The 21,897-nt window shown below is 46.6% G+C and overlaps 1 protein-coding gene and 1 pseudogene across 1 annotated transcript in view; one reads left to right on the top strand and one right to left on the bottom strand.

Annotated features, from left to right (window-relative positions):
• Positions 1-21,897, top strand: part of SCARB1 (scavenger receptor class B member 1) — a 109,383-nt gene that overhangs the window by 317 nt on the left and 87,169 nt on the right. The gene's annotated exons all lie outside the window — the stretch shown is intronic.
• LOC123780545 (U6atac minor spliceosomal RNA) lies at positions 12,902-13,020 on the bottom strand (annotated as a pseudogene).

Genomic DNA, 21,897 nt, shown 5'->3' with positions numbered 1-21,897 from the left:
TAGGGTATCCATGTGCAACCTCAGGTGTACAGGAAACTTTTGTGTTGTCTCCCAAAAGTAAAATAGCTTAAGTCCACATCCTTAGGTTTGGGGATAAAACTAGAAAATGCCATTTGAGAAATACGGAAGTCAGGCTAATTGTTGAGGTTTTTCACTTTGTTGATAGAAGTACACGGGCGCCTGGGTGGTGCAGTCGTTAAGCGTCTGCCTTTGGCTCAGGGCGTGATCCTGGTGTTTCGGGATCGAGCCCCACATCAGGCTCCTCCGCTAGGAGCCTGCTTCTTCCTCTCCCACTCCCCCTGCTTGTGTTCCCTCTCTCGCTGGCTGTCCCTCTCTGTCTAATAAAAAAAAAAAAAAAAAAAAGTACACAAAATGTGTAGGACACTTAATTTCCATGACTCATCCATGTAAGTTGACATACAGGTTAAGAAACAATCTCAGGAACTCCACTAGCTCTTCTGGTCACCACATGAAGGCGACCCGCAAAAAATCTGATGCTCATTCCAAACTCGTTCCAGCATTGGAGAGAAGACCTCAACAGCGTCCTGAAAATGACCACTGCAGGACAGGTGTCACATGGTTCCTAAATCAGTGATAATGAGTGCTTTTAAAGTCTTCCAGGGGTACCTGGCTGGCTCAGTGAAGTCTGCAACTCTTGACATCAGGTTTGTGAGTTTGAGCCCCATGCTGGGTGTAGGGATTACTTAAAAAATACAAAGTGTTCCAAGTACAAGAGGTTCAGTGACTCACAGTTTTGCGAACGTGGGGCTGGTTCCTATTGTTACAGCCGAATTTCTCTTAGGGTGGAGACCCTGAGTTCCTTGTGCAGAGCTAGAGGGACCTTGGCATTGGAGCACAAGAGCATCATAGCACTGTCTAATAAAACTGTCAGCCTGGTGGGGATGCTCAATTGGGAATTCCCTGAAGAACACTTGGTTCTTTGAAGTCAAGTGCTGCCTGTCCAGTTTAATGAAAGGAATTGCTAATTACAAGTGTAAATAATAGAAAAGTTCTGAAAAACTACAAACACGTTAAAATCGATGTAGAGAGTTCATGTAAGTTTACTCCCAGGAAGAAACGAGTTTGGAATATATTTGCTGCTTATTTTAATTACAACATATATACATTGTGTGTGTGTGTGTGTGTATCATAAAGTCCACCTAAGTTCATAATTTCCCAGGTTAACTTTTTTTCCTGGTGATAACTACTTTTAAGGTTTGGTGCTTTTTTGGACTTTAACCCTATATTATGTAATAAATACACCATAGTTATTTGTATACATACATATGTATATACGCATGTACATGTAACATATAGGACCATTGGCAATACAGGGTTTCTCAGCTTTTTTAGGCTGAGTAATCATGGACATCTTTTCATGTCACCGTATCTAGATCTACCTCCTTTTTAGTACTCTTGCTATTCCATTCTACGGCCGCCCTATGATTTAACCTGTGCACCGACATCTGTTTCCAGGTTTTTGCTGTTGTACTGCTGCTGCAAAGTACATGCTTACGCACAGCTCTTTTGTATAATAATATTTTGAAAAGTATGGCATAAATGTGAGATTTCTATGTAATAAGGTTCTTAGGGATAATTAAAAATAATCCTCTTTAGGACTTATTTTTATAATTATTTGTCCCATGATACTTTTCTATTTTTAATTTTTTGAGTAGGTAATACTTCATGTGTTTTGGATACATAGAAAGTTTAAAATAAGGGCGCCTGGGTGGCTCAGTCCATTAAGCGTCTGACTTGTGATTTCAGCTCAAGTCATGATCTCAGGGTTGTGGAATGGAACCCCATGTCAGGTTCCCTGCCCACTGGGGAGTCTGCTTGAGTTTCTCTCCCTCTGTTCCTCCCTCTGCTTGCACTTTCTCAAATAAATCTTTAGGGGGGCACCTGCATGGCCCATTCGGCTGAGTGCCTTCGGCTCAGGTCATGATCTCAGGTCCTGGGATCCAGCTCTGTGTCTGGCTCCCTGCTCAGTGGGGAGTCTGCTTCTCCCTCTCCCTCAGCCCCTTCCCCGACTTGTGCATGCTCTCTCTCTTAGTTAAATAAAAATATTCCAAAAAAAAAATCTTTAGAAGTTTAAAATAGTATATAATGTCCTCCATGCTGTCTTCCATCCACCCGGTTCTTCAGCCCCATTCCCTCTCAATGTACTTTCGGAGTTTATGCGTATGCAAACAACCAGTATTTATATCCTCTCTTACAAAAGGTAGCATACTGTTTGCAGCCTGTCCTGTACCTTGCTTTTTCACTTTACATCTTTTATAGTTTTGACAAGAGTTCTAATATCTCTTCATCTTGCATGAAGGAAAAGTACCTCTTGTCATTTTCTCAAGAATAAAACCACCAAGCCAACACAATCCCTTGTGAAGCATTTACAGGCGCCTCCAACACAGGAACCATAATGAAACCGTGATGAATAAGAAGCGTTTCTGTTATTAAGGGGTCTTCAGTCAATTAAAAGAACAGATACTAGACTTGTTCAGTTTCACGGAGTGACTTAAACCTCAAAGCACCCTGAAGTTTGGTTTCGCACAAGAATCAGTGCCATGAGAGGGTTCACTTACATAGATGAGTCTTGAATAAACTAGAAAAGCAGGTAGCTTGCATTTATTTAAAACAGTGTTCCTTTTTATATTTTGTCTGAAAGCACAACAAAACTCTCGCCAAGTTATAAATATGGCCCTCGCAGAGGTATATTGTTAAAGCTTGGCAAGTGCCGTTTAGTAAAGGATTAGCCGCGTCGGTGTGTAGTGCTCATTTCTGCCGGAAGAGGGAGCTCCTAGGACAGGTTTTGGTTTAGTCATGAGGCCTGCAGCGCCCCCAAGCGGTTGTGGTTGACAAGCAAATTATGCTTTTACCTTTACTCCCTACAGAGGCTTTTTACTATCCCACTCCCTCTGGCCCCAATGCCTTTTACTTTCTCCTTTTCCTTCCAGTGCTGCAGCCACTTCCTGTTGGAATTACTCCACAACATCTAATGTAGCTATTATCCAACGTAGACCCTCTATTACTGTATCTCATCAGATCTAACCCCTCAAAATGCTGTCTTCCCTGCCTCCCTTATCTGCTGGCCACTTCTTTTCTCCATATGCTCCCTTCCATTTTCCACCTTTTCCCACTCAAGCTGCTCCCTCTTTCTAAAATACCACCACTCCCACCTCAACAAATCAAATCCTGCGCAATGTCAAGACCTAACTCAAAGGTTGCACTAACTAAAGTTTCTGGACTGTCCTGACTGGACATTATCTAAATTCCTGAAATCTCCTAGCTCCTCCTAATTTTTTTTAAAAGATTTTATTTATTTGACAGAGAGAGACAGACAGCGAGAGGGAACACAAGCAGGGGGAGTGGGAGAGGAAGAAGCAGGCTCATAGCGGAGGAGCCTGATGTGGGGCTCGATCCCAGAATGCTGGGATCACGCCTTGAGCCAAAGGCAGACGCTTAATGACTGAGCCACCCAGGCGCCCCCCCTCCTAATTTTTTTAAAAGATTTTATTTATTTGCCAGGGAGAAGAGAGAGAGCACAAGCAGGGGGAGCAGCGGGCTCCTCACTGAGGAAGGAGCCCGCAGGACTCGGTCCCAGGACCCTGGGATCATGTCCTGAGCTGAAGGCAGACGCTTAATTGACTGAGCCACCCAGGCTTCCCCTACTTTTCCTAATTTTGTGTCAGAGTTCTTTATTCAAATGAGATAGCTCTGTTCCCTTATTTGATAATAACTACACACAGCAGCAGAGATGATCAGTTTGAATGGGAGAAGTTTGGGATCCTACTTATGATCAGATGGTTAGGCTTTCTAGGAGGGGACTTTATAAGTGGGACCTGGAAGATGAGTGGAGGCAGCTTTGCAAAAGGTGGGGCAGCATAAGGGAGTGCAGGAGCCCGGCAGTGGCAGAGTTTGGTGTATTTGAGGAACAGGAGGAGACAGCATGGCTCGTTATGCCAAGCATAAGCAAGTGCAGAGATGGGGCTGGCGGGAGGGGGGGCTTTCAACAGATACTAAATGCTTGGTCTGGAGGGGGGCCTGGGCATCAGCATTTTTTTAAAAAAGAAACCTCTCCTAGTGGACCTAAAGTGCAGCCAGGGTTGGGAACCACTGTTTGAAAGTATTGCTGTCATTCAATGGGTGAAATACTTTTTAATCAAACTCGTACCAAAGAATTGAGGAAGTTCAAGTATAGTTTTAAAATAATATGTGACTAGCAGTTACTATTGGGGATCCTATTTTTAGCAAATGTAAGTATCCATTTAATTAAAACTTTATTGAGCCTCTACTGTATCAGCATGTTTCTGGTAATAGAAAACCAGCTGGCCTAAACAATAGAGAAATACATTATATTTATTATTTATTTAGTTTCACATTTTTATTTAAATTCTAAAGTTTTTGTTTTAAAGATTTTATTTATTCATTTGAGAGACAGAGAGAGCACAAATAGGGGAAGCGGCAGAGGGAGAGGGAGAAGCAGACTCCCCACTGAGCCGGGAGCCTGATGTGGGGCTCGATTCTAGGACCCCAAGATCATGACACAAGCTGAAGGCAGATGCCTAACCAGCTGAGCCACCCAGGTGCCCCAACATTTTTATTTAAATTCTTTTTTTTTTTTTAAAGATTTTATTCATTCATTCGACAGAGAGACAGCCAGCGAGAGAGGGAACACTAGCAGGGGGAGTGGGAGAGGAAGAAGCAGGCTCCTAGCGGAGGAGCCTGATGTGGGGCTCGATCCCATAACGCCAGGATCACGCCCTGAGCCGAAGGCAGACGCTTAACCGCTGTGCCACTCAGGCGCCCCACATTTTTATTTAAATTCTAGTTAGTTAACATATAGGGCAATATTGGTCTCAGGAGTAGAATTCAGGATTCATCACTTACATACAACACCCAGTGCTCATCATAACAAGTGCCCTCCTTAGTGCCCATCCCCCATTTAGCTCATCCCTCACCCACCTCCCTCCATCAACCCTAAGTTCGTTCTTTGTTGTTAAGAGTCTCATGGTTTGCCTCCCTCCCTCTCTGTCCATTTCCTTCCCATAAGTTCATCTGTTTTGTTTCTTTTTTTAAAATCTGTTTTGTTTCTTAAATTCCACCTATGAGCGAGATCGTATGGTATTTGTCTTTCTCTCACTCATTTCACTTAGCATAATATACTCTAGTTCCATCCATGCCATTGCAAATGGCAAGATTTCATTCTTTTTGATGGCTGAATAATGTTCCATTGTATGTACTTATCACATCTTTTTTAAAAAGATTTTATTTGTATATTTGAGAGAGAGAGTGCAAGTGGGGGGAGGAGCAGAGGGAGAGCGACAAGCAAACTCTGCTGAGTGCAGAGCTTGACACGGGGTTCCATCCCATGACCCTGAGATCATGACCTGAGCTGAAACTGAGAGTTGGACGCCTCACCAGCTGAGCCACCCAGGTGCCCCAGTGCCACATCTTTATCCATTCATCAGTCAATGGACATTTGGGCTCTTTCCATAGTTTGGCTATACATTATTTTTATAACAAGACACTCAGAGCTAGGGCTCTGGCCTCTTCTGCGTGGTCTTTTTTTGGGGAGGTCATCAGCAAGGTGGCTGAGCAGTTCCAGACATCACATACAGATCCAACCAGAGGTAGAAAAAGTGACGTCTTGTTTCTGTGACTTTTGTTAGGAGTGCAAAAAAAAAAAAAAAAAAAAACTCTTTCCTGGAAGTCCCCACAGCAGACTTGCCTTCATTGGCCGGAATGGGGCTATGCGCTCATTCATTTTATTGTTGTTGAAACTGCTGAATCTATTTTTAAAATTTTTTTAGTTGTTCTTACTGCTGTTCTTCTTCTTATAGTTAGAATATAGGTTTTGACAGGAAACAATGGTTAGGACACATTTATCTCTCAGAGATGGTTCTGCCAAGTAGGACATATTTACAAGCTGTCAGATGAATCTTAAAATGTGTTGAAAACCCAAGCTCTGTGGAATGGAAGGGTGAAGCGCATCAGGCTGGACTATGGCAGGGGAGTGAACAGTTGTCATGTAGGCAGGAGGGATCAGGGAGGTGGCCCCCAGCACCTGTGTGAGCCAGTGCGGAAGGGCCAGCATTTACTTTAAACCCCTGTGACGATAGTCCATACTGCATGCGTGTGACTGCTTCTAGGAAGCCCCTCCCTAAGTTCCTAAGGGACGCTTACACTTTCCACAAATCTGTGCTCATAGTCACTTGTCACACAGCCAGCCTGCTGCTCTGGGGCATTCTGCCAGTGACTTCCTGCCATCTTCTACGCAGCTCCTCTGGGCTGGGATGACTTTCTCTGGGCTGCCTCAGAAGCCCAGCTGTTCTTTCTTTCCTTATTATAGTTGAGTGTAGGCTGTTGCCCTTCCCTTCCCTTCCCTTCAAGTCAGATGAAGAGGTATTATTATTATTATTTTTAAATATTTTATTTATTTATTTATTCGACAGAGATAGAGACAGCCAGCGAGAGAGGGAACACAAGCAGGGGGAGTGGGAGAGGAAGAAACAGGCTTCCAGCGAAGGAGCCTGATGTGGGGCTCGATCCTGTAACGCTGGGATCACGCCCTGAGCCGAAGGCAGATGCTTAACGACTGAGCACCCAGGCGCCCCCAGATGAAGAGGTGTTAAAAAGAAATCACACAGTGGAGAAGTCACAGTTGTATGCTGCAGATATTAATGCTCTATGGGTGGTTTCCCTCCCCTGGGGCACTCTGAGAGGCCATCCCTCTCTTTGGTCCTGAACTGACATCCTTCTTTGGCCCTGTAGGGGTATTTTTGGCTGTCTGCCGAATCTAGAGTCAAACCCCACCTTCACTGGGGCCAGGTGTAAGGAAAAAAGAGACTTACCTTGCGCTCTGATGACACCATCTAATGTCCATACACACTGAAGATGCAGTCCCACCTACACTGAAAGACAAAGCTGACATTAATTTGCAGGAAAACTAGATTCTTGCTCTTCAAACTTTGTTTGAAAAGTTTGGCTTTTCCTTTGGGTCGAAACACTCACACAAGTGTTTTCTCAAAGCAAGAGTTGTTTGCCCCAAATGAAAAATCAGAAAAATATTGAAAGCTTTAAAATAACAGCATTCCTGTGTTTCCGACATCAAGCAAATATCTGTTCTTTTTTTTTTTTAATCAACATATAATGTATTATTTGTTTCAGGGGTACAGGTCTGTGATTCATCAGTCTTACACAATACACAGCACTCACAACATATAACCTCCCCAATGTCCATCACCCAGCCATCCCGTCCCTCCCACCCCCCTTGGCTCCAGCAACCCTCAGTTTGTTTCCTGAGAGTAAGAGTCTCTCATGCTTTGTCGCCCTCTCTGGTGTCGTCTTGTTTCATTTTTTCCTCAGTTCCCCTATGATCCTCTGTTTTGTTTCTTAAATTCCACATGGGAGTGAGATCATATGGTATTTGTCTTTCTCTGACTGACTTATTTCGCTTAGCATAATACCCTCTGGTTCCATCCACGTTGTTGCAAATGGCAAGACTTCATTTTTAAAAAAAATTTTTTAAAGATTTTATTTATTTATTTGACAGTGAGAGAGGGAACACAAGTAGGGGGAGTAGGAGAGAAGCAGGCTCCCCGCTGAGCAGGGAGCCCCACGTGGGGCTCGATCCCAGGACCCCAAGACCATGACCCAAGCCGAAGGCAGATGCCCAACGACTGAGCCACCCAGGCGCCCAAAGATTTCATTTTTTTGATGTCTGCATAATATTCCATTGTATATATACCACATCTTCTTTATCCATTTATCTGTCGGTGGACATCTGGGCTCTTTCCATGGTTTGGCTATTCTGGACATTGCTGTGCAAATCCTGTTCTTAAGTCATTTGCTAGCAAAGGGAATGGGGTGACTAATGACTGACAAAGCCCAGCTGGGATCTTCTTCTGGGGGTGAGATCACCATCCCTAAATCAAGTGGACATTGAGGTTCTATGAGGAGGAAGGACAAAGGACTGGCTGCTGCGTAGGCAACCAGCCACACTTCTGACGTCTCCTGTGTCACTGATTAGTCGCGGTTTAAGTACCCGATGTATTAGTTATCTAATGCTGTGGAACAAATGACCCCTGCACGTGGCAACTTAGTCATGCAAGATTCTGTGGGTCAGGAATTCAAGTGATGCGTAGCTGGTGGTTCTGGTTTGGGTGTCTCATGATGTTGCAGTCTTACCTAAAGGCTTGGTGTGGCTGGAGGAGGTGCTGCTGAGATGGGGCCCTCACATGGCTGGCAAGACGTTGCTGATATTGGTACCTTTCAATAGGGCTGCATCAGTGACCTCCCAACATGGACACTAGCTTCCCCCAGAGTGAGTCATTCAAGCAAACACACCGTGGAAGATGCAATGTCTTTCATGATCTAGCCTTGGAAGTCACACACCTACATTTCTACAATATCCTGTTGGTTACACAGGCCAGCCCTGCCCACTGTGGGAGTGGACGACACAGGGCATGGATCCCGGGAGGTGGGGACCACTGGAATCTTCTTAGAGGTAGATACCATCCCCGCATCAAGTCCCTGAGCAGTTCTTAGCTGGCCTTGTTCAACATCAATGCAAGCAATTTCCTTTCATCTTGGTTTTTAGCATTTTCTTTTGCAGAGACATCACAAATTCCCAGCAGTCATTGCTTCCGTTTAAAAAAATCTTGTTTGATACCTAAGGATTTTTGCTTTATGTATTTCATGTAGGATGTCATCAGAATTCATTTTGCTTTCTGTCCCGGACTTTATTGCCACTGAGATTCTATAGGCCCAGTTGTTGCGGTTTTCAAAGGCCTACTAAAATGCTTGAGACTGAAAAAAAGTACATTGTATCCAACATAGGAGAATTACAAACTTGAATTTAAAAATTTTAGTATCTACACGACATACAAACTGACACCCACCTCAACTCTGATGTAGGGAATTGTATCTAATGTGGGTACCTTTTATTTTTTTATTTTTAAAATTTTTATTTATTTTTTAAAGATTTTATTTTTAAGTAATTTCTACATCGAATGTGGGGCTCGAACTTACAACCCCAAGATCAAGAGTTGCACGCTCCACCGACTGAGCCAGCTGGATGCCCCAAATGTGGGCACCCTTTAATGTAAGATACAATATGAAATGTTTAATATTTGGCTGTGGCATCCAACGTAAAAATGTCTAGGGCCTTCAAAGGTCTTAAGAGCCCCTGTTCTTGTTTTTCTTTTATTAAAAAAATATTTGAAAAACAGATTAGACTTTTTTTCTACCAAGTATTTCCCTGCCACAAGAGAATCCTGAAAGTTTCGGAATACATCAGTTATGGCATGCACGTGTGAGGTCTAGGCTGAAGGGAAGAAAAGTAGTTACTGGACGGATCACTTCAGGCCCCGCTGTTTCCCTCGGACGCTGACAGAGTTATTAGGGATGAGATGTAGTTTTTCGTGGGCTCTTCATTAGCACTTTCCCGAAACGAGACGGCTCTAGAAGTGCTTAAGTGACCCCTACTGGGTCTCCTAATTTGCTTGAAAAAAAAACCAGATTAAGAACCAGGTTCTTGGGACACCTGGGTGGCTTAGTCGGTTGAGCATCTGCCTTTGGTCCCACATTGGGCTCCCTGCTCAGCGGGGAGTCTGCTTCTCCCTCTCCCTCTGCCCCTCTCTCTGCTCATGCTCTCTCTCTCAAATAAATAAATAAAATCTTAAAAAAAAAATCCAGGTTCTTGTGTGAGGCATACAACTACCAGACAGAGTCAAATATTACTCTCTGCCTTGAGACAAAGCTGCATAGGTCTGAACAATTAGTAAAGTGGTGGGGTTTTAGGATCAAGGGCCTTCAATGAGTAATAAAGGATGCTGTTAAGAATACAAAATAAAGGGCGCCTGGGTGGCTCACTTGGTTAAGTGTCTGCCTTCGGCTCAGGTCATGATCCCAGGGTCCTGGGATAGGGTGCTGGGATGGGGTCCTGCGCCCGGCTTCTCGCTCAGCGGAGTCTGCTTCTCCCTCTGCCATCCCCCCCCCACTTGTGCTCTCTCTCTCTGACAAATAAATAAAATCTTTAAAAAAAAAAAGAATACAAAATCAAGAAAATTTTAAAATTAAAATAATAAAAAAAGAACACAAAATAGATAGCAATACCTGACAGTAGTGAGCCACTAGGGTCCAGCCCCGCCTCTAAGTCCGGGAGGAGTTGGTTTCTGTCTCATAGCACAGTCAGGGCTCAAGTCTCTGTTTCCCTATTTGAGCCATTCCGACTGGCTCCCATGGAAGCACTTAACTATTTACTGTGCGGAAGAGAAGCGTGGGGGGCTCTACCAGAGCCGAGATCGCTGAAATCCCCTTGGTCTGCCAGAGAGAATCAGGCTCAACAGCAGTGTGTGAAGTGAGGAGTGTTTTTGGCTACAGGAAACAGAAAGAGCAAATCACCGAGGATTAAACAAAGGGGTGTTGATTTGGTCACTCAACAAGAAGTCTGGATGTGGGCAGTAGGGCCTGCCCTGGGGTTCTGTGAGCCTCCCGTGGCCACAGCTCCAGGAATCACATCTGTCCTCAGAGCAGGAAGGGGGACGAGTGGCCTCAGCCATATCCGCATTTTTTTAAAAAGATTTATGTATTTATTTATTTGAGAGAGAGAGAGAATAGGGGGGAGGGGCAGAGGGAGAAGCAGAATCCACGCTGAGCAGGGAGCCCAATGCTGTGGGGCTCGATCCCAGGAGCCCAGGTCAGACGCTTCACCGACTGAGCCCCCCAGGGGCCCCCATATCCGCATCTTTTAAGAGGAAAATAAACGTTTTCACGGACCTACCCTCAGCTCTCCTTGATCAGAACAAGGGGCCAGACTGGTGGTAGACCAGGCTTTCTCAAACTCAGTACTGTGGACCTTTGGCCTCGGTAATTCTCTGGTGTGGGGCCGTCCTGAGCACTGTAGGGTGTTGGATGGCGCCCCTGGCCTCTACTTACTAGATGCCAGCAGCCTCCAGAGATTTCCGAAGTCCCCTGCCCCTCCCCCACCCTTGAGACCCACTGGATTTGACCCATCATGAGGCAGTACTTGAGGCTGGCTATGTTACCACCTTAAAACAAAAGATCAAAATGGGCATAGGAAGATGGTTGTAGGCATAGGGGTAGGAGCTAAAAGCAGTGAGAATGAAACCTGACACGTTCTTATTCCTTATGTCGTCTAGGTAAAAGTCAGTAATACACATCTGCAGACCAGTGGTTCCTAAACCGCACGCAAGAGGACCCCCCAGGACTTGTTGAAAATGCACTCCCTCAGGCCTAGCCCAGACGCTTTGATTCAGGGCGGCTGGGACACTGCATTTTAAGTCAAACCCTTGAGGATTCTGGGTTTTCTTTTTTTTTTTTTATGATTTTATTTTTAAGTAAGCTTTACACCCAACGTGGGGCTCAAACTCACCACCCCCGCAATTGAGAGTCACACGTTCTACTGACTGAGCCAGCCAGGCGCCCCGCGCCTCCTACTTTTCATTGGTGGCACCCCCCCAAAAGCCGCTTCCTCGCTGGGGTGCCTTTCCAAGAACTGGGCCGAATCCTTTGCTGGGCAGGATGGTACAGGTGCCAGTGCCCCGGCATGCATGGGCAGCTCTTCTAGAAGCACACTATTGCCCAGCAGGTGCCAGTAAGGCAGAGGTGCCAATAAATTCATGAGTTTGCACCTTAAAAATCCAGGAAAAAAGCTTTTTATGCTTTGGGATACATACCATGTATCAGTTTTCTCAACTATCTCCCGAAACCTTTTCTGAAAATGTTCAAACATACCAAAAGGTTGAAAGAATACTACAAAAAATAATATACTGAATCCTCCCCTGGATTCAGTAATTTATATTTTGCTGTATTTGCTTTATCTATCTAACTCAATCATTTGAAAGCAAATTGCAGACATCATATTTTGAGCCCTAAATGGTGGTTCTTCTTGTCTTTCCTAAGAAGGGCATTCTCTTCCACAACCACGACGCTATTATCATCCAGTAGAATGAGTAACCATAATTCTATCTGCGGTCCAGTCTGCATTCAGATCTTCCTAATCGTCCCAACAATGTCTGTATAGCCAATTTATTTCTCGAACCAGGATCCAATAAAGATTTATGCTTCGTCTGTTCCCCTCCCTCTCCCTGCCCTCCTCCTCCCTCCTTCCCCTTCTTCCCTACCATCCCCTCCCTCTCTGACTCTCTCTCTCTCTCTGGTTGTCAAATGATCCTTTATTGAAACATTTTCCTTTCTAGTTTTTTTTTTTTCAAGATTTATTTATTTATTTATTTATTTATTTATTTATTTATTTGAGGGAGAGAGTGCAAGGGGGGCGACAGAGGGAGAGGGAGAACATCTCAAGCAGATTCCCCGCTGAGCACAGAGCCTGATGTGGGGCTCAATCCCAGGACCCCGAGACCATGACCTGAGCCAAAACCAAGAGTCAGACACCCAACCGCTTGAACCACCCAGGCGCCCCTCCTTCCCAGTTCTTAAGTAGCTGGACATCCTGCTGATATCATGATGGTGGTGGCTGTCAGCATTGCAGCCCACAGGCTGGGCCAGTGCCTAGGGTCTCGCAATGGTTCCAGACAGTTCTCTGGCCAAACACTAGTGCTGCGTGTGTCGGGCAATGTTGACAATCTCATCAACAGTGATACTTGCATGTGCCTAATGTTTTTCTGCTTCTTTCTGTCTCTTGGAGGTCCTTGAGGATTTTGAGGACCTGGGTGGAGGCAGAAGGTACCACCTCAGTGTGGGCCTGTCTGGTTCTGGGTGCTCAGTGACACCATCACCCTCAGACCCCTCCATCCATTGTCTGTTGCATTGGCCATGTCATCACAAACCTTTATTGGAGACAGACCCAGGAGCTGATCTTGGGGGCTGGGGCAGACATGGCCCCGATTCCCTACTAGTGTACCTCAGAGATATGACCTTGGAAAAACCACGGTTAGGTGGCCCTGTCTTAAGCCACCTCTGTATGCGTGTTGTCAGGCCGAAAGGCCTGTCCCATTCTTGTCGAGGGGAGTGCAAACCTTCTCTCTCCTCACTCAACACTCCTTCCTCTCTCAGTCTTGGACAATGCTCTGCCTTCTTTTATTTCCTAAAGATGGACGTTGACTTTGGAGAAGCAGGCCCACCAGATTCTGGATTCATTAGATTGTTTCCTTATGGATGTGCACCATTTTGAAAAATATGGTACGAGGTAGAACAGATTTATTGTCTGGGATTTGCACTCCCTTCTCCACCCGCCCCTCCCTTGGTCTTTTTGGCCCAGCTAATATCTCCACTGGCCTTGTGTTCAGGCTGAAGAGCTTACCTTCCTCTTCTCGTGCCTCCAGTGGCGTCCTTCAGCACATACTAGGGCTCAGCCTCCAAAACATAGCCGGACTCCGGCAGCTCTGCCAGCGCCCTGGTCTAAGCCACCGATTTCCCGCATCTTAATCCCCCAGCTAGTCTCTCTGCTCCCGCTGGGGCCCTGGACAAGCCACTCTCCTCCCAGCTGTGTGGGGTGCACTGATTTCTAGAAGGATGATGGCTTGAGCCCATGGCCCTCATTCCTCATTTCTGACGTTCTCTCTGGGCAAATGCAAGAACCAGGAGGGGAAAGCACATGGGGGTGTGAAGGGCATGAGGAAGGGGGTGAGCTCAGGGACCCCGGAAGGTGACTGAGTCTTCCCACGTGCTGGTTTGCCAGCCCCAGTTAGCTGTTGAAAACTGGAAGCCCTCCCCCACTTAACACCATCCAAGGACCACATGTCCCACTCAGAGCACCATCCCAGCCCTTGGCCTTGGCTCACCTCCGCAGTCCTGTAGCCTGAAGGTTTTCTTCTGCCTCAGGCCCTTTGCAGGGTCCTCTGCCTGGAACACCTCCCCTGACATCTCTCATCAGGGCCCTTCCGCTCTTCCAGGCCTCCCTTCCCTGACCACCATCGGGGGAGACCCCCTTTCATCCTTCGTAGCACGTATCCGTATTAACAGTTTTCTGACCCGTTGTGTTGAGTGCATTGTTGGTTCCCCATGCCCTGAAAACTAGTAACTGACACACACCCAGCGCTTGCTTCAGTTTGACATTTCTTTTTTTTTTTTTTTAAAGATTTTATTTATTTATTTGACAGAGACAGCCAGCAAGAGAGGGAACACAAGCAGGGGGAGTGGGAGAGGAAGAAGCAGGCTCCCAGCAGAGGAGCCCGATGTGGGACTCGATCCCGGAACGCCGGGATCACGCCCTGAGCCGAAGGCAGACGCTTTAATGACTGCGCTACCCAGGCGCCCCTAGTTTGACATTTCTTAACAGCTCTGTGATCAAGGCATGGTTATCTTTCAGATTTTACTGATGTGGAACACGGGGTCACCAGGCAGTCTGACTCTTCACCACCGTGCTCCAGACCCCCCCATTTAAGCACCATGACCGCGGCCTGGGGGGCTTTTCCCCTTAGCCTCACTGCTTTGACCACAGCTTTCGGAGCTCAGCACCCGAAGCCTCTGAACCAGGCTCCGACTCTGAAAGCAGCATTTTTCCTTCTCCTGGGCTGGGTGGCCGAGCCGTTTCGGTGAGCCAAGGGCTCAGGGGAGTTTGTCAGAAGGCACATGTAGGGGAAGCTTCAGGGACTTCTTGGGAGTCCCTCCGTGGTGTGGAAAAATGAAAGACCACCGCGTGGTCCCAGGCTTGCCACCTGAATCTAAGAAGATGGCCACACGTGGTTACTTAAAGTTAAATTAATTAGAATGACAGGAAACGTATTCCTCAGTTGCAATGGCCATACGCCCCCCCCCCCAGTACTTTGGAGAAACACGTGTCGTGTCTAGGGGCCACCGTCCTGCAGGGCGCAGAGCTACGGTGTTCCCATCACCTCGCGCCTCACAGCTCTGCGGGCTGAAAGCCCAAGGTCAAGGTGCTGGCACGTTCCGTGTTGGCTGAGCGCCCACTTCCCGGTTCACAATCTTCTCACTGTGCCCTCACATGGCAGATGGGGTGAGGGAGTTCTCTGGGGCCTCTTTTTTGTTTTTTAAAGATTTTATTTATTTATTTGAGAGAGAGTGTGAGCAGGGGGAAAGGCAGAGGCAGAGGGACAAGCAGACTCCCCACTGAGCAGGGAGCCCGACAGGGAACTCCATCCTAGGACCCCGAGATTATGACCTGAGCCGAAGGCAGATGCTTAACCAGCTGAGCCACGAGGTGCCCTGGGGAAGTCTCTTTTCTAAGGGCACTAATCCCCTCATGGAGGCTCCATCCTCAAGACCACCTCCTAGTACCATCACACTGGGAATTACGATTTCTTCCTTCCTTTCTTCTTTCTTTCTTTCTTTCTTTCTTTCTTTCTTTCTTTCTTTCTTTCTTTCTTAAGATTTTGTTTGTTTATTTATTTATTTATTTATTTATTTATTCATCAGAGAGAAAGAGAGAGAGTGAGAGAGGAGGAGCACAAGCAGGGGGAGGCGCAGAGGGAGAAGCAGGTTCCCGGCCCAGCAGGAAGCCCGATGTGGGACTTGATCACAGGACCCTGGGATCATGACCTGAGCCAAAGGCAGACTTCACCGATTGAGCCACCCAGGCGTCCCAGAGATTAGGATTTCAGCATATGAATTTGGGAGAGGGGGACACAAATATTCAGGCCTTATCAGTTCTCATGGTTACCAGTTTCCTGTGTACCCTTCCAGATGGTCTATGCATTTGGAGACTATTTATGTAAGTGAAGCATACCAGACATACTCTTTCTACCTTGCTTTTTTTGTGTGGGAATATAGTTTGAAAATACTTTTTTAAAAAAATATTTTAGTTTTTTAAATAATCTCTATCCCCTACGTGGGGCTTGAACCTATAACCCCGAGATCAAGAGTCGCAGGCTCCACCGACTGAGCCAGCCAGGCGCCCCAAAAGTACTTTTTTTGGATCAGTCCATACAGATCCTCCTTTCTTGTTCCTAGATGCAAAATACTCCATTGTGTAGGTTTGCCCTAGTATCCCAGCCAGGAATCGCACGCGGCTATTTACATCTAAATTAGTTCAAATTTAACAGAATTAGTTCCTCAATTGCACTAGCCACATTCCAAGTGCTCAGTAGAAAGAACTGTTGGGGCAAACATTCTGGGCAGCGCAGACAGAGCCAAGTCCATCATCACAGAAGGTTCTGCTCGGTGGTCCTGGTGAAGATGGGCCACAATTTAGTTAAGCAATCCCCTACTGTCGGGCATTCTCGTGGCTTCCAGTACTTGGCTTCTCTGTAATCATTGTGACAAAGGCTATTCTTACATGTAGACCTTTGTCCACACGTGCATGCATATGTGAAAGACAAACTTCTCAAGGGAACTTGCTGGGTCAAAGGGCACATTCATTTTAAATTTAGACAGGCTTTGCCAGATCCCCCTCCAAAGGGGTTATACAAATTTACACTTCTGCCAACAACAGCCAGCAATGCCTGGTTCCCCACATCTGAGCCAGCGCGGGGCTTCTCAGACTTTGATCTTGGCTGGGCGAGTCATGGGATCTTAGAGCACTTTGAACTTCAGCGTTATATTACGTTTCCCCCAACATAAGAAGGACCTCGTTCAGTATCCCACTCAACAAAATCCACTTTCAGTGTGAGAGACATTTCTTGAAGCCCTCTGTGTATCAGTTGGGGACTTTGTCCTTAGGAGGGTGTTGTATGTTTATACTGATTGCCTCACCCTATCTTTAGGTGTTGAACTGTGTGCTAATTATTAGCTATGGTGGATGGGGAGGGAGGGAGAGGCAGAATCGGACACGGGATCCCCAAAGCTATGACAAACTGTAAGGGTGCCTGGCTGTCACTTTTTTAAGAATGTGTGGTGTTTTCACTGGAGACTTAATTAGCAGGTATATCTGTTCATTTACTGAGCAAGTAAGGGGCTGTCAGCTGGTCCTCATCCTTAGGGACTGGCTGACTGATTGGCTCCTGGAACCCAAGATTCATGCAGCCACAGCTACACAGGACCATTGACTTAGCTATACTGTGTGACATTTAAAAATAGTTATGTACACCCATGTTTGTACTAGCACTATTCCAGCGGCCAAAAGGCGGCAACAACCCACATGTCTATCAACGGACGAGCAGATAAACTAGGCACCGTCTATCCATACGATGGAATACGATGCAGCCACGAAGGGGAAAAGAGACTGTAACACCTGCTACAACATTGTGAATGTGGAGGACACGATGCCTGGTGAAATATGCCGGCGACAAAGGACAGCTCCTGTATGATTTCACTTAAATGAGGTCCCCAGAGGAGTCTAGTCCAAAGAGACAGAAAGGAGAAGGGTGGGTGCAGGGGGCTGGGGAGGAGGAATGGGGAGTTAGTGTTTCCTGGGACAGAGTCTCAGTTTGGGAAGATGAGAAAAGTTCTGGAGACGGATGGTGGTGGTAACTGCACTCATGCTGTGAGCTGTACCCTTCCAAATGGTTCAAGTGGTAAAAAAAACAAGTTTATATGTGCACAGAGGCAAGACATGGAACAGAGTTTAGGAAATAGGTGGAGAAACAGAATAGTCATAGAGCCTTTCATTTGGGAAGTTTTTAAAATGTTGCCTAGAAGATGAACCAACCACCCGGCACCAGCGTGCAGCGTTCAGGGGCGAGCCGGCGCATCACGCCTCAGAAGGAGGCCAGGCGTACCTGCCCCAGCAGAGAGTCCGGGACCGAAAGCCCTATTACGTGTTTGCAGCGCACAGGACTGTCCCCAAGACACTCCCAACAGTGTCAGCAGCCACAAGGGGGCGCGATGAAGTGGCTGGACACCCCAGAAAGGGCTGTCTCCCTCGCTTGCTCCCTCCCTCTCCCCTTCCCTGTCTCCCTCCCTCTGGGCATTTCCTTCTTGTCCTCCTTTCAAATTTTTTTTTTTAATAGACCTTATTTTTTAGAGCAGTTTCAGGTTCACAGCAAAGCTGAGGGGAGGCGGGTACAGAGAATTCCCATACACACCTTGCCCCCCCCCCCCCCCCCCCCCGTGCACAGCCTCCCTGTTATTAGTGTCCCTCACCAGAGTGGCATCCTTCCCTTCTTCAAATTGTGGTGACATTCACATGACATAAAGTGCACCGTTTTAAGCATTTTAGAGCGCACACTTCGGTGGCGTTCCGTACATTCGCAACATTGTGCAACTGTCCCTCTACCTCGCTCCAGAACGTTTCATCACTCCAAAAGGAAACTTCGTACCAGCTAAGCGGTCGCCCCTACTGTCCCTCCCCCAGCTCCTGGCAACGCCAGTCTGTGCTTTCTGTTGTCGCGGACGTACCTGTTCCAGACATTTCGTGGACACGGAGTCACACGCCGTGTGGCCTTCTGTGTCTGGCTCCTGTCACTCGGCATCCTGTCTTCAAGGTTCGCCCACCACGTGGCTGTGTGTGTCCTGCTTCTTCCTCTTTGCGCCTGAATCATATTCCATCATGGGGATGGACCACGTTCTCTGTAGCCATGCTTCTGTTGAGGGACATTTGAGTTGTTTCCCCAATGGTTTAAAGTGGTGAATTTTTAAAAAAGATTTTATTTATTTATTTGAGAGAGAGAGGGAGTGTGCACAAGCGTTGGTGGGGGGGTGGGGTGGGGGGAACTAGGCTCCCCGCTGAGCAGGGCTTGATCCCAGGACCCTGAGATCATGACCTGGCCCAAAGGCAGACACTTACCACACTGAGCCACTCAGACGCCCCTAAAATGGTGAATTTTATGTCATGTGTACTTTTGCTCCTGTGAACAGTGCTGTGATGGGCAGGCCGGTGTAAGCATCCGTTTGACCACCTGCTTTCAGTCCTTGTGAGTATGTCTAGGAGAGGCACTGCGGGGTTGGACGGTGACTCTGTGTCGAAGCTGATAACCACTGACTTTCTCCACTTTTATTTTTGATTTCGATGAGCAAACCCTCTCAACATAAAAGATTTTCAGGTCATTTCCAAAACCCCTCCACTCTCTACCAAGCAGCCAGGGATTTCTTCACAACGTACGCCTGATTCCTGGCCCTTTGCTGCTTAAACCCCTTAACTGGCTTCCTTCAGTGCGGGCAAAAATAAAATGCAGCTTCCTTGCGTGGCCTCTAAGGCTCTGTAAGATCTGGCCCTTGACGGTCCTTCCAACCTCACCTCCCGCCAATCTTTCAGGTCTTATGTCCAAGTCATTTTTTTTTTTTAAAGATTTTATTTACTTATTTGACAGAGAGATAGAGACAGCCAGCGGGAGAGGGAACACAAGCAGGGGGAGTGGGAGAGGAAGAAGCAGGCTCCCAGCAGAGGAGCCTGATGTGGGGCTCGATCCCAGAACGCTGGGATCACACCCGAGCCTAAGGCAGACGCTTAACGACTGCACCACCCAGGCGCCCCGTCCAAGTCATTTCTTGAGAGAGACTGATAGGGCTTCTCCCACCCCGCACTCTTGTATATGACTTGATTTTGTTTCCTCACTATATTTATCAAATTGCTGTGCTCTTTAACGTTTCAAATTAGTGCAAACCTTCCAAGGATTGCACATCCTGTTTCCTCTGCCAGGAATGTTTTTCCCTGTCTTTGAGTGGCAGGCTCCTTTTGTCATTCCAGATGTAGGCTAACTGTCCCAGAGGCCTTCCCTGGCCTCCCAAATGAAACTGGCCATCAGGTCACTCTTGACCCTCCCACCCTGTTTTGTTTCTTTACTTAACATGTTTTGCTATTTCCTTTTTTTAAAAAAATATTTTATTCATTTATTTGAGAGAGAGAGCACGAGGGGGGTAAAGGGCACAGAGAGAGAGGCAGACTCCCCGCTGAGTAGGGAGCCCGATGTGGGACTTGATCCCAGAACCTGGGATCATGACCTGAGCCGAAGGCAGACCTTTCATCGACTGAGCCACCCAGGCACCCAGAAGATCTTATTTTTAAGTAATCTCTACACCCAATGTGGGGCTCGAACTTACAACCCCAAGATCAAGAGACACGCTCCACCAACTGAGCCAGCCAGGTACCCCAATATTGCATTTCTTAAAACCCAGCAGAGACATAAAGGCCACATGTTGCATGATCCCATGTATATGAAATGTCCAGAATCGGCAAATCTAGAGACAGAAGTAGATTGGTGGTTGCCAGGGGTTGGGGGAGCAGGTGGAACGGCCAGTAACGTTAATGGGTCTGGGGTTTTGTTTTGGGGTGGTGAAAATGTTTTGGAACTTGACAGAGATGAGGGTCTCACGGGATCATGGATGGACTGAATGCCACAAAACTGTTCACAGTAGGTTACTGTTCTTTCACCTCAATTACAAAAAAGAAAGAAGCCAGTGCCCCCAAAGACAGATACTGTATGATTCCACTTATACAAAGTATCTAAAGTAGTCAAATTCATTGAAACAGAAAGTAGAATCCTGGTTGCCAGGGGCTGTGGGAGGGAGGAAGCTGGGGAGATGTTGTTTATGGGGACCGAGTTTTACTTTTGCAAGATGCAGAAGTTCTGGAGACAAGATGGTAAATTTTATGTTATGGGTTTTTTTTGTCGTTGTTTTTTGTTTTTGTTTTTTTTTACCCCCATTGAAGTTTTCTTTTAAGTCTTTTAAAAAAATAAGCAGAGAGAAATATATCATGCTATTAAGATTTGTTTGAGCTGGATGCTGGGCACATGGTGTTTATAATATTATTCTCTAGGCTTTTAGGATATTCCACAATCAGGATAAAAATTTGAAAGTACTTCCTTGGGATACGTGGGCGAAAAACTGATCTAGGATTTTTTTTTAGCTTTTGTGCAAACCTTTAGACTTTAAAAGCCGCAGTCGGGCTTTAATGATCTTTTAAATTATATTTCTTTTTTTTTTTTAAATATTTTATTTATATATTTATTTGACAGAGAGAGAGAGACAGCCAACGAGGGAGGGAACACAAGCAGGGGGAGTGGGAGACGAAGAAGCAAGCTCCCAGTGGAGGAGCCCGATGTGGGGCTCGATCCCAGAACGCTGGGATCACACCCTGAGCCGAAGGCAGACACTTAACGACGGAGCCACCCAGGCTCCCCTAAATTATATTTCTAAAAGATGATCTTTTAATTATGTTTATTAGGTATGAAAAGCATACCTAATATATACACATGATTAACATGATTAAAATAATTCAACAGGATTGTTAAGTTACCTACTGCTGCTTCATAAGCTATTCCAGACTCAGTGGCAGAAAACGACAAAGTATGAGGATCATATCGCCCCAGCTCTGGGGGTGACTGGGCTCAGCAGGGTGGTTCCACGCAGCTCTGTCAGGTGCTTGGGTCAGAAGTGGTTGGGGGAATCGAGAAGCTTCCTCTCTCGCAGGGCTGGGCCCCCGGTAGGGTTGCTGCTAGAATACAACACAGAGCATCGTCACGTGGTCTGGGCTCCAAGAGCGAGCACCAGCGAGCGGCAGGCAGACACTGCATCGCCTCCACCCTACCGGCCACATCTTGTGCATCAGAAGCGAGTATAACTAGAAGGTGCAACTTCAAGGTCACGTTATTAAAAAGGAACCTCCAGCCTCTCCTCCCATCTTCCCCGGGGCTGGAATGTGGACCGGGTGCTTGCTGCGCCAGCTCTGACCCTGGGAGGGGAGGCAGCAGCAAGACAGTAGCCCAGATGCAAAGGGAAGGGAATTAATGTCCACCTTTTCTTTTGGGTTTTTGCCTTTTTTGTTTGTTTGTTTTTACTGTGATAAAAAACACATAACATAAAATGTAGCATCTTAAGCATTTTATGTGTGTAGTTCAGTGGTGTGAAATATATACACGTTGCTGTGCTCAGATCTCTCGAACGTTTTCATCTTGCAAAGCTGAAGCTCATCAAACACTAACTCTCCGTTCCCTGCCCCCCTCCAGACCCTGGCGACCACCATCCGACTGTCTATAAATCTGACCCCTCTAGGTCCCTCATGTAACTGGATCTCTATTCAACTTGCGACTGACCAGCTGATTTCACTTAGCATGATGTTCACAAGTTCATCCATGTGAC

This window comes from Ursus americanus, chromosome 30, assembly GCF_024610735.1.
Source record: "Ursus americanus isolate L20-20 chromosome 30, mUrsAme1.1.p, whole genome shotgun sequence".
NCBI lineage: Eukaryota > Metazoa > Chordata > Mammalia > Carnivora > Ursidae > Ursus > Ursus americanus.
The sequence above is the reverse complement of the archived record's forward strand: the minus strand, read 5'-3'. Positions and strand labels throughout refer to the sequence as shown.